We start from the raw sequence: 12,356 nt of genomic DNA, 5'->3' as shown, positions 1-12,356 counted from the left end.
ACTCCCCATGCTGACATCATGCAAAAGCTAATTGCTTTAACAACCAACCGATATGTTGTAAGATGGACAGCAAACTGGCTGAGAGATTGAGCCCTCACCGTGTGAGCTGCGGGTGCTTCACCAGTTAGTCTGAAAGTGACCAATGGTGTCCCTCAGGGCTTGGTGCTGGGACATCTCTTTTTTTGGTACTTACTTCTCATATCCTCAGTTGGAAAGCCAAATACCTCTGGCTAACAAAGTTTACAGATGACTGCAAACTGCAGGTTGTTGTTAAGTGACTATGACACTCAAACTCTTCTGAATGAAATCTTCCTAGTAAATCCTTGGTGTAAGAAAAATAGTCTCAAACAAAATGCTAAAAATTGTAGTATCATCACTTTTGGTGGACATCCCCTTCCCTCATCATGCTGTATAGACAACACGCCACTACAAAATGAAAATGTACACAGGAGCCACGGGTTGATAGATCTCTTTCTTTTTTATCATCATGTGGCAATGTTTGTCAGGAAATCATTTTGTATAGCCCACCTAATTGCCAAAGGAATATCATCAGTATATAAAGAGGTAATCACTCCTTTGTATTCAGTATTGATCAGGCCAACGACTGAGTACAGTGCCCTCTTTCTGGTGTATTTCATTAATCATATCAAGCAGTTACCAAGGTTCCAAAGGTTCCTAACCTAAAAGATCACTGGCCTGAAGCCCCTGAGCTACCAAGATAGGCAAAAACTAAATCCCATTACTTAGTGTCTTACAGATTTTTAGTGGAGATCTCTGTCTTACTTATTGCACCACTACTGTCCTGGGCATCCAGCTCCTCTGCAAGTCCAATATCTTCACCAGTACTAGAACCAGGAACCTAAATGTTCACCAATAGAAAAATACAGCACAGTGGACAGGAATGCTTATAAGGCAGCACCTCCCAAATCTTTGGAATAAATTTCCCCTACATGTTAAGCAGTGCAATTCCCTATCTTACTTTAAACACAAACAAGGTGACTAGATAGGTGTCTACAAAATTATTCTGGGCTTGACTAGTATGCCCCCCCCCAGAGAAAGGAGGCACTGCATGAGGGAGGGTACTGGCAAATTATTGTCTTTACTGCTCTTCATCCCAGATTGCGTCTGAAAAGGGCCAATAGACAAGCCCACTTACTGGTAAACAAATATCAATCAATCAATCAATCAGACAGTTAATCAATAAATAAACTGTCCAGAATTGTTGCATAATTTCCCTGATTCTGCCTTATATTTTTAATCTGTCCCTTGTAAAATATTTGATTTTCTGGTAAAGTACTCATGATCATACGTATCATCATTCCAAAATTTTGCTTGCATGTTTTCCAGATTTTTAGTCTGTTCTTTATATAATTTGTGGTTTTCTTGCAAACAGTTGAAGATTGTGCTCATTAAATAATGAAATATTTGAGTCTGAGTCTTCATATCATTCAGAAAATGCATGCTAATGCAAAATGAATTATTCTAACAGCTTTCTGTGTTTACAAGAACAATATTTAAAATACGTCCCTGATTTTGTCCCATTATCCACCAATATTTTTGGATTTGTCCAGAATTTTTTAGCAAAAGTTGAGAGGTATGCTGAGGATTACAGTCAGCCACTAATGTCAGACATTTAAATTTCATACTTCAATTGTTCAGAAAATAAATCTTGATGCAACGCATGTTCTACTAAAATTTAAATGATTTAATGATATTGAAAAAATTGTCCCTGCATTTGAGCCTTCCCTCCCCTATTATTTTTGGCTTTATCCAAAATTTCTGAGGAAAGAAGTTTATTGGTATGCCTCAGAAACACACTCACAGGCATTTCCATGGCAACTGTAAGCCCAGCCAGCCAGAACAAAGATGATGCATTACTCAAATTGTCTTTTTCTGGTTGTCTGAGCTTGCCCTTAACTCTGAAACACCTATGCAAATGTTACCATGTAGTTACTACATTGGTAGCAGTTTCAGGATATATTGAGTAGCTGATGAAATTGTGTGTGTGTGTGTGTGTGTGGGGGGGTGGGGGTGGGGGGGTCTATGGTTCCAGCACCCTTGCTGCATCTTAGCCTTTTTTCATTTTACAATGAAACAGTGTTAATTTTATAAATTTATGGACTTCGATGCATTAATATACCACATAAGCTAATTGTAAAACATGCCACTAAGAAGCCTCATTCAACAATACATTTTTATGAGAAAAATGTGAAATAGATTTAATTTTCCATCCATGTTTTGACATTGTAAACTGCTTCTTGAACTAAATGTTGTAGCATATTTTTGCATCCATAAATATGTATATGTTCTTTAGAATATCCTTGTATCTGTAAATATGACTTGCTCATTTCTTATGTGATCCTATTCACCTAGGATGTGCCTACAAATGGTCCACTGATATCACTACACAACACCGGTAAACAAATATAAATAAATAAATGAATAAAAAATAAATAGACTAATGCAATATGTACACAAATGCATACATGAAGACATTTTCTCTCTCTGTCTCTATCATGCATGTGTATACACACATGCACACATATACAGCTGCCTGCTGAAATATCAGCAATCGAAATGTCGACTGCTGAGAAGCCCCCCCCCCCCAATCGCCATAGCTTGGAGAAAAGGGAATATTCTAAAAAATAGCCATCTAATAGCCATCTAGGACTTAGCATGCAAGCCCTTTTGGCATTCATTCTCTGTGTTTCGGGAACTAACATTTCAAATGGTTACTCCCTCATAAACAATATGTACACATACACTTTTATACTCATTCAGTCACATAAAGACACACTCACACACAACAAATGCATACACACAGCCACAAGAGAGCACAGAATATGTACATATGCACTTTTACACAGATTCACTCAAAGATACACATGCCTACATGAACTATAAAAACAAATGTACTTCTAATATTCTGCATTGCCACTCTATGGGAAAAAGATGAATATTGTACCATTTGACCTTTATGCAGTCATGGTTACAAGCACAGTTCTCAGCATCTTAGCTAAAGAAGCAATGAGAAATCCTGAAATGTACAATCATTAACAACTACTTAGCAGTTGCACAGATAAATCTAGGAAAAAGCATCCTTGTCTACCTTTCACATCATTGAAGGTGGGTTGTATTAGACTCTACCGATTTCTATATGTATTGGGGTTACCAGTCAGCTCACTTTTTGTGAGTACTGGATTGCTAAGGTGACACCTTTTATTGGACCAGAGTAGGTTTGACAGTTACTTGAGTGTTAAGACTAACATGAGCCCTTTGTCAGGAGCAATTAATTTACTGATATTGCAATATTGCATGCAGACATTTCATACCCACTTCTTGTTAGAAATAGAGAAGATAATACATCAATTATTTTCATGTCGAAAGAAAATAAATATATACATATCAGTGGGTTGGAGGGGCTGTTAGAACTATGAGACAAATTCATCAGAGACATGCACACTCACTGAATGAGAGTGTGTGTGTGTGTGTGTGTGTGTGTGTGTGTGTGTGTGTGTGTGCGCACACGCATGCGTGTGTGTGTGTGTGTGTGTGTGTGTGTGTTTGTGTGCGCACACGCATGTGTGTGTGTGTGTGTGTGTGTGTGTGTGTGTGTGTGTGTGTGTGTGTGTGTGAGATCCCAAACTTTTAAAGACAATAAACTCATGGCTTGCCCATCTGCTCATAAAACAAAAGGTCCATTAGGCATAATGCATTCGAATCATAGTTCATTTAGGATAGAAGGAAAGTATTAAATATTAATTCAATTTACCTAATTTGACACTTAATGGGAAAATAAAATACAATAAACAGAGATGTGCAGGAAAATTAGTTAAATCTAGAGAAGGAAACCGTAAAGTTATAATTTAGTCCTATGCATTTGTGCTACATTCTCAGCTGCACACTGAGTTTTCCTTCCCTCCCAATAGTTATTTTTAAATGTTAGCCAGTGGGAACATAATCATACCACAAGGTTCCGTTCTAGGGCCACTTAATGATCTCACATATGAACCCCCACATCTAGATGCAGCACATTACATTGATGACATAACTGTCCTGCAATCTAGTAAACCCTACAGTGGATTGCATCAAATAGTACAATTCAAACTATCCTCCCCCTGTGATTGGACAATGAAAACCAGTCTAATGATTAACCTAAATAAATACAAGGTCATGGTTTCCTGCATAGCAAACAGGCTAGCTTCCTTCCTATCTACTGCCATAAAGGACAATGTAAATACAGATATACCATGTGTGACTCAGCAAAAATATTTCCAAGTCAACAAGACCCTTCCTTACTATTATCCCAACATGCTATCCTAATTACCAACAAGGTTTTTATCCAACTCAAACTATGTTAAGGAATCATCTACCTATTGTCTTCCACTGCATGCCAATCCATTGCCAAAATGTCTTGTTACCCAAAAATCGAATATGCTGCTCCCCCTGCTATGTTTGCAGTCTGTCAGTAACATACAAAGGCTTCAGGTGGCAGAAATTAGAATTTGAAGATTTATTCTATTAGCAAGCAACAGAACATACCACTGTAACTACTGAAAGTCTGCAAATGGCTGCCAGTACAAACCTGGACAATAATCTTCCTCAATATATTTATCTTCAAGGTAAGTAATTTGGGACACTGTAGACCCTTGAAAAATGTTTTTGGTATCAAAGATCCTGCATACAATCTTACCCAAAACAGCAAAATTACCCTAGCAAGACCTTCCTTCAAGTCAAACATAGGTGAAAAAGCAGTTTGTAAGCTTATCCTAGCTACACTGAAGCATTTTCCACGTGATATTAGAAATTTGAGCACACTATCTGAATTCAAGTCAACAAGAATGCGCATGTCACTGATTTATGGATGCTGGGTAAGATTAATTAGAAGCCTTATAGCAATATATCCTATACACACAATCATCTGGTGTCATTAACTAAACCCTGTACATAAGCAAATATGTAAATGTGCAATACTGATACTTGTTTTAACTGTTCACAATGTGATTTTGCCGCAGGGGTTGTATATATGTAAGCATATCAATCTGTAATAATACTATCTGTTTTAGCTTTTTCCCAAATATATGAATACTGAACTGCACTGTTTGGTTTGAATTTCAAAGTTATATTCCTTTACATACTAGGGTTTTGATCTACCATTCTATGTTGTATGTATAATATCTCTTTTCTATTATTTTGACTGCTCAACTCTGGGCAAGGGACATGGTTGAAAAGGGTCAGTAGGTCAGTCCACCTATCCCATTAACAGTTTGCAAAATAAAAAAAATGAACTTCATCTGGATACTCACTAGAGTCGACAAATATTAAAGGAGCCTGTCACTTTCTATAGTCTCAATTATTCAGCTGAGATGGTGCCTAAATGTCAGAGTGCCATTTTAGCATGTGACAGGCCAGTCTGTCTACTGAGTGTGGTTACCCTAGTGATTTCACATTGGTTTACCTTTACGTAGTTAATTCCAAGAATGAGGGGACAGCTGAAGCAGGTAGTTCCTTATCCTTGCCCACTCACCATGTCACAGACCTGGGTCACTACAGCCATTGATGCTAATTTGCAGTGAACAGTGACAGATAAGGTCAATATTCAAAAAGGTTCTGGAGGCCATAGCTCACCAATTAGAAGAGTGGGAATGAAAGCCATTGTCCATATTCTACAAATTCTGTCCTCCAATGTTTCATACATGCAGAGCTGTTGGACATGCTACACTTAAAGAAATCCCAATCTATCAGAGCCACATGCTCCAGAGACCTAAACCTTGTCATCATAATGAACAAAACATGCTGGAGGGAGGGGTTCCTGACCCAGAGACTACCCAGACTCTGGAATAGACTGCAAATACATGTCAAGCAGAGTGCCTCCTTGGCCCTCTTCAAAAGGAACCTATCATGTTAGTCGTCCTGCTAGACAGGGTCCCAGGGAAGTAAATATTATGGGAAGAAATAACCAGGGAATTGTTATGACTAGGCTTGTATAGGCCCTAGGGCTGATAGCCTAGTACCAACCTATGAACCTATGCACATTAGCTTTATCAATGTAAGGGAGCTCACTATTCCAGATAATTTCAATGGCCTTATATTAGAGGTTAACCAAACTACTATTAAGAGGGCAGCCAACAAATGAACACAGTTCAGCACCAACATCAGAAAAATCATTTTAAAAGTTTCATAGTGGGCTTGAAAAGACAAAGTTAACCTGCCCCACCTACTGCACATTGCTCTGAGAGTAACCTATAAATTACTGTAATTGCCCTTTAAAAGACAAATAGTTTTATTCCTAATGAAAACTCAGATGTTCTTTGGAATGGGACCTGCTTTCTGGGAATGCAGGATATCTTCTTTGGGGATGGAGGTAAGTCTAATATACACTGCTATGCATTAATTAATTTTCAGACCTGACTCCTTACCAAATTACACAAATGAGGTCTGAATTTATTTAAAGCACAAACTTGACTCTCTAGTCACTACTGTATAGCTGTCAGTGTAAATATGGAAACAAAATAAAAATGGGCTCTGGACAACCCTCTTGCCACCACAACAGCTGCTGAAGATAGAGTGGCTTTGGCTCAAGGGTAACAATGAATGGTGGCATCCCTGGAAATGCTAAAAAAAGAAAAAAAATGGAATAACAGATTGGTGAAGCACAAACCTAGCTAAGAGATTCATGTTTACAATATTAACACATTTTACAAAACCTATGCATTTCTCATATGTTCTATCATATGAAAAAAAGGTCTGACTGTTGGGTACCTGATCCCTTCTGACATTCCTACAAAAGGACTGTAGCAGGAGAAGACAAGTCTTGGCATGCTGCATCAGAGTACACAGCAGCCACCAGTGATATGTGCATCTCTGCCCTTCATGGCTGCCCCCTGTGCTCAGAAGATGATGACAGGAAAGGGATGGGACTTGTCTATTGGCTAGAATTTTAGCAAATATCATAGTGCTTACCTTTAGCAAATCAAATGAGTAGAAGTCCTGTGTTTATTCTTTTGGTAGTCCTTGCTTTGGCAGAAGGTAATAACGGCTTCAGAGTTTGAAGACAGCAGCACACCCTTAGCTGAAGGATTATTATATAGGTCATGTGATGCTACGGAATGACATATAAGTCAGCTAACAGCCAATCACCACTGGGAACTTACTACTACTCATACTGAATCATCATCAAGATTTTCACATGGTAATGGCTGTGTGCAGTGTATCTTACCCAGAAATTACAAGAGATGGAATGCCCCCTGAAAGTTCAAGGCAAGAAGCCCCTTTATTTCCTGGGAGTGTGACAGCTTAAAAAGAATAGTGTAGTATATGCAGAACATGTACCCTAATTTAAAGAGGTTATGTGTATACCCTTCTCATTTCGAGCACTAGGACTTATTTCTCCACCTGTTAGATCTCTACTCTATATGAAAGAAATTTCTGCACTCTAACCATGATTTTCTTGTATAGCAATTTATGGATTGTTGGCTTCTGCTGTGTAACAGATATGTGTGTGTGTGTGTGTGTGTGTGTGTGTGTGTGTGTGTGTGTGTGTGTGTGTGTGTGTGTGTGTGTGTGTGTGTGTGTGTGTGTGTAAGTGTAGTACTATATAGAGAACAGACTGGAGACAGTTTCATTATTTCAAGTGCAGTTCATTTTTAGTTATTTATTTATTTTTTGATAATTTAATGTTCTGAACTGTTGCATTTCATGATTTGCATTTTGGGATTATGACATGCATACACACACACACACACACACACACACACACACACACACACACACACACACACACACACACGCGCACACACGCGCACACGTGCGCGCACAAACACACACACAACACAACACATCAAAATGACATTTCTAACATTTGAGTAGCCACAACACAGTATGTATTTGGATTTCTGGCATTTAAAATATCGGAATGACCAAATTCTGAGTGTCTTTTCATTTGTTTTTGGAAAACCAGTTACTAGGAAATAGAATTATTAATGCGAAACAAGTTCTAAACACTCTGAAACTTTTAATTGCTGTAAGGAGCATCATAAGAAGCAAATGAAGTACTTGTGGCCTTAAATAGTTATTGCAGATGGAAGCCTCAATTAGGAGAGTCTCAGTCTGTGCAAAAATGTTCCAGCATTGGTCAGCAAAGACAGGTCAATGAATTTTACTTCAATTAATGTAATTAGATAATGCAGCTCTTCTTTAAACATACATTAAAACACTACAAGCTGTTATTTCGTGGCTGCAAAGCCCTCACCTGCATATTTCTGTAGACCTCCTGTGCCCACTGCTATGATAATCAGGTTTAAAATTGCAGTCCCCTTGAAGATTCCCCACTTCTATGCTTCTGTAGACCTCCTGTACCCAACAATATTATAATTATGTTTAAAACTGGCACACGTCAGGAAGGAGCAGATACATAGATGATGTTCTTTTGATAATGGGCTCAGAGGAATGTACTTTGTGAAGTCCAACTTCACATAAAAAGGCTTTCACATCACAAATGCCAGTGCTTACACATCACAAAAAGTACAATAAAACTTTTATTTTACCATGTGTAGGTAGGATATCATAAATGTGCATGACTCTGGTGTCTTGTATAAGTGTTTAATACATAAAAAACAATACATGAATAAATTTGTAGAAAATAAATATATCCAAAACACTTACACTTATTATTTCCTAAAAAATGTTTCAGTGATAGCTGAAGTTAGCCTATGTTAGTACATATATCAGTTACAGAGTTACCTAAAATATTCTGTGAAGTTAGAACCAGTTTTATTGGCAGCTACTAAAAAAAGCTGATTTGGAACCATTCATTTGTAAATTCATTCTGGAGTATGCTACCTATCTGTTCATCCAAAATGCAATACCTTGCATTCTCAGACTGAAGAATGTTGGAATATAAATAATTAAAATAAATCACATTTAGCCAAGAAGCAAAACTACTGATTTATTAAATACAAATAGGAAACAAGGGCATATTAAGTAAAATGAATTATGGAAAACAACCACACAAATACAACACTGCCATGGCCTATTTGCAATGTGTGCAGTTCTACAGACCATAAAAGGAGAAGAACATCAAACTTCTTGATGGATTTCAGATGAAAATTACAAGAAAGACCCATGGACGGAGTTGAAGGAATAGAAAGAGTTAATAGAAACAAAAGCTTTCCTCACTTAAAAATTTGAAACCAGAGAAGATGGGGAGCAGTAAGAAATGTTATTGATATATAGGTTCATGTCAAGGAGATGTGAAGGGATCATAGGCATAGCATCTCCTGTCATCAGAGAAATATAATGTGTGCATGTGTGCATGCACGAGCGTATGCATATAGATATATATATATATATATATATATATATATATATATATATATATATATATATAATACACAGACATACACACTCACACACACCCACACACACACACACACACACACACACACACACACACCGACACCCACACACCCACACCCACACACCCACACACACACACCCACACACACCCACACAGTCACACACCCACACACACACACATATATATATATATATATATATATATATATATATATATATATACACACACACACACACACACACACACACATATATATAAATATATATATATATATACACACACACACACACACACACATATATATATATATATATATATATATATATATAAAATACACAGATATACACACTCACACACACACACACACACACACACACACACACACACACACACACACACACACACACACACACATCCATACCCACACACATCTATATAGATGATAGAAAGATAGATATGTGTTTATATGTACACAGTAGGTTCTTTTCTACACTGCTAACAAAAATATCAATTCATATGATGTGAAATATCTACTTGTAGACCACAATGCTAAAAATTACCAGATGGCGCCTAGATTTAAGTTTTAGTATGAAGAGTTGCACATACCTTAAAAGCTGTATATTGGTTCATTTCTCATATATGGAATCACAACTGTGAGCCTTATATTTAAAAGTAAGTACTTTGTTTTATATGATACTATTTAAATGCATAAAATAAGCTATCTTCATAGGCAGGAAAGGAAATAGGTATACTTTAGTTTCTATCACACTGCTTTCTGACATGTAAGAAAGACCAATTTTGTAAATTCTGTACTTGAAAAAGGGAAAAATTGCAAATTAATGATACTATTTGTCTTCTGTCAGATAATATTGACATTGCATTACTGTTTCTAAATTGCTTGGTGTTGTGAAATGTGTCTACCAGATAAAACAGATCTAAGAGATTTTATAAACTTCATGAACTGGTTTCAGTGGATGAAAGCAAGTACAGCCAAGAAGGAATAAAAAAACACGTATTATCTTATTAGAGCATAAGATATTTAAATAATGGGACCAGCCAAAGGAAAAGAACAGCTTTTGAACATGAAACCATACTTTGCATTTGCTACTAGAAAAATCAAAGAACATTTTGTTTTTTTTTCATATCCTTGTTTATAGCTGTATTATGAAGACCTTCACATAGCAATCGAAAAGGAAAAGTAAAGCTACACACATTTATCTAAAAAGTAAATTGTACATTTTTTTTATTTTAATTGACCAGTCATATTTTTAATACAGCTATGGACTACAACAAGAAAGATTAATCATGCTTAATATACAATTTGACATGTAATAATAGTTCATTTGCTTTAATTGCTATTTCCATGTAATTCTGTAACCAAAAACAGTACTACATGATTGAAGATTGCTGAATCTTCATACAGCAAACAATGCCTGCAAAACTGAAAATGAGTCATAACTTATGACACGACATACTGACATCATGATATGAAAGAATATTAAACATTTGGTAGTTTATCATGAAACATATATAAGATAAAACAGAATTGCATACATTTTATCTCATGTTTTTACTCAAGAACCTTCCTCAGTAGTATATGGATAGGCATGGATTAGGCAGATATGCTATATTTGATTTGCAGCAGAGCTGGGTTTTAGAAGGGACCTGGCAGACACCAGAAGGTATAGTTCGATCAATTGTACAACTAACTTGGAGTCATGTTGCATCTTGGTGTATTTTAAAAAGTTAACTAATAAAATATACAAATGAAGGGTAACTTAGACTTTAACATGTCCCGCAGGATAAATTGGAATATTATGTAGCATGGACAGGAGGCTTAGCTATTTTTTTTGTAAAATGGATTCCAGTAAGAATGTTCAATATGTCTGAATGTTTTGGGTTGCATTTATAGATGTTTGTCACGATGAAGAGTTTCTGGCTGATTACGCTCCCTTTTCCCTCCTGTTCTTTTGTAACTTTTCATAGCTATTCCCCCTGTAGAAAGAAGTGAAGATGATTAAAATATAGACTTGTGATGTAGTGGAAGGACAGTATTCATCTCCGTAAGTGCATCTTGTTGGGAGAAGATGTCAAGAGATGACAACGTATATCCTAATCATATAGATGGACAGCAAGAGTTAGAGTGGCCATACACAGCATGAATAAACTATGGTATGCAGAGCAACATGGACGCTGAATCAACAGTCATTAGATTCACAGACATTGCTTGCTGGCTGATGCGCAGAGAGACTGCACTGGTCAGGTGGACGCTATTTTAGGGTAACTCTGGAATGAGTTGCTGAAAGGATATATGTGGCAAAGATATAGTAGGGCACTCAGCAGTGTACATTGTATACCCTGCATTATCATAGGGCTCAAACAGGGGGTGCTGTAATGCATAGTAGTACTAATTATTTCACAATGCACTGTGGCAATTTGCTCTACAATAACACAAAACCTAGATGTAATGCAACACCTTTTAGTAGACCAGCATAAGTTTTGCAATTCAGCCTGCTTGATATTTCAGACTACATGCGTCTTTTATCTAGTTTAATGGAGCATGAAAAGCTCCTGTCACCTGTATGCTCAAGCAGACATTTTATAAAATACATATTCATCCAATAAAATTAAATACATAAGTTGTACATTCCACGGCTTTGAGAGTGGGCCATCACAGTAATAGTTCCCATTTTGTTTTGTGTACAGTAATTTAATATGCCATCTTCTTAAGAAATTAGAGAATTAGAAGTAACACAGCAGTGCAGCACTACATATACCTCAACAGCATACAGAGTAATTGGGGTTGATGTCCTTCAGCATTTGTAAGGTGCATAACAACACTTTGTGTGCAGGGTTTAAGTCACGCAGTATTAGCAGACTGCAAAACAACACTGTGTGCATGGCATCTGGAGTACTACAGTATTATCAGAGTGCACAACAGCACTATTTTTTAGAGGAGCTGAGGTTCTGCAATATTAGTTAAGTGTATAACAGCACT

Source organism: Protopterus annectens, chromosome 6.part0 (genome assembly GCF_019279795.1).
Source record: "Protopterus annectens isolate FY-2018-M chromosome 6.part0, PAN1.0, whole genome shotgun sequence".
Lineage (NCBI taxonomy): Eukaryota > Metazoa > Chordata > Ceratodontiformes > Protopteridae > Protopterus > Protopterus annectens.
This window is presented reverse-complemented; position numbering follows the sequence as displayed.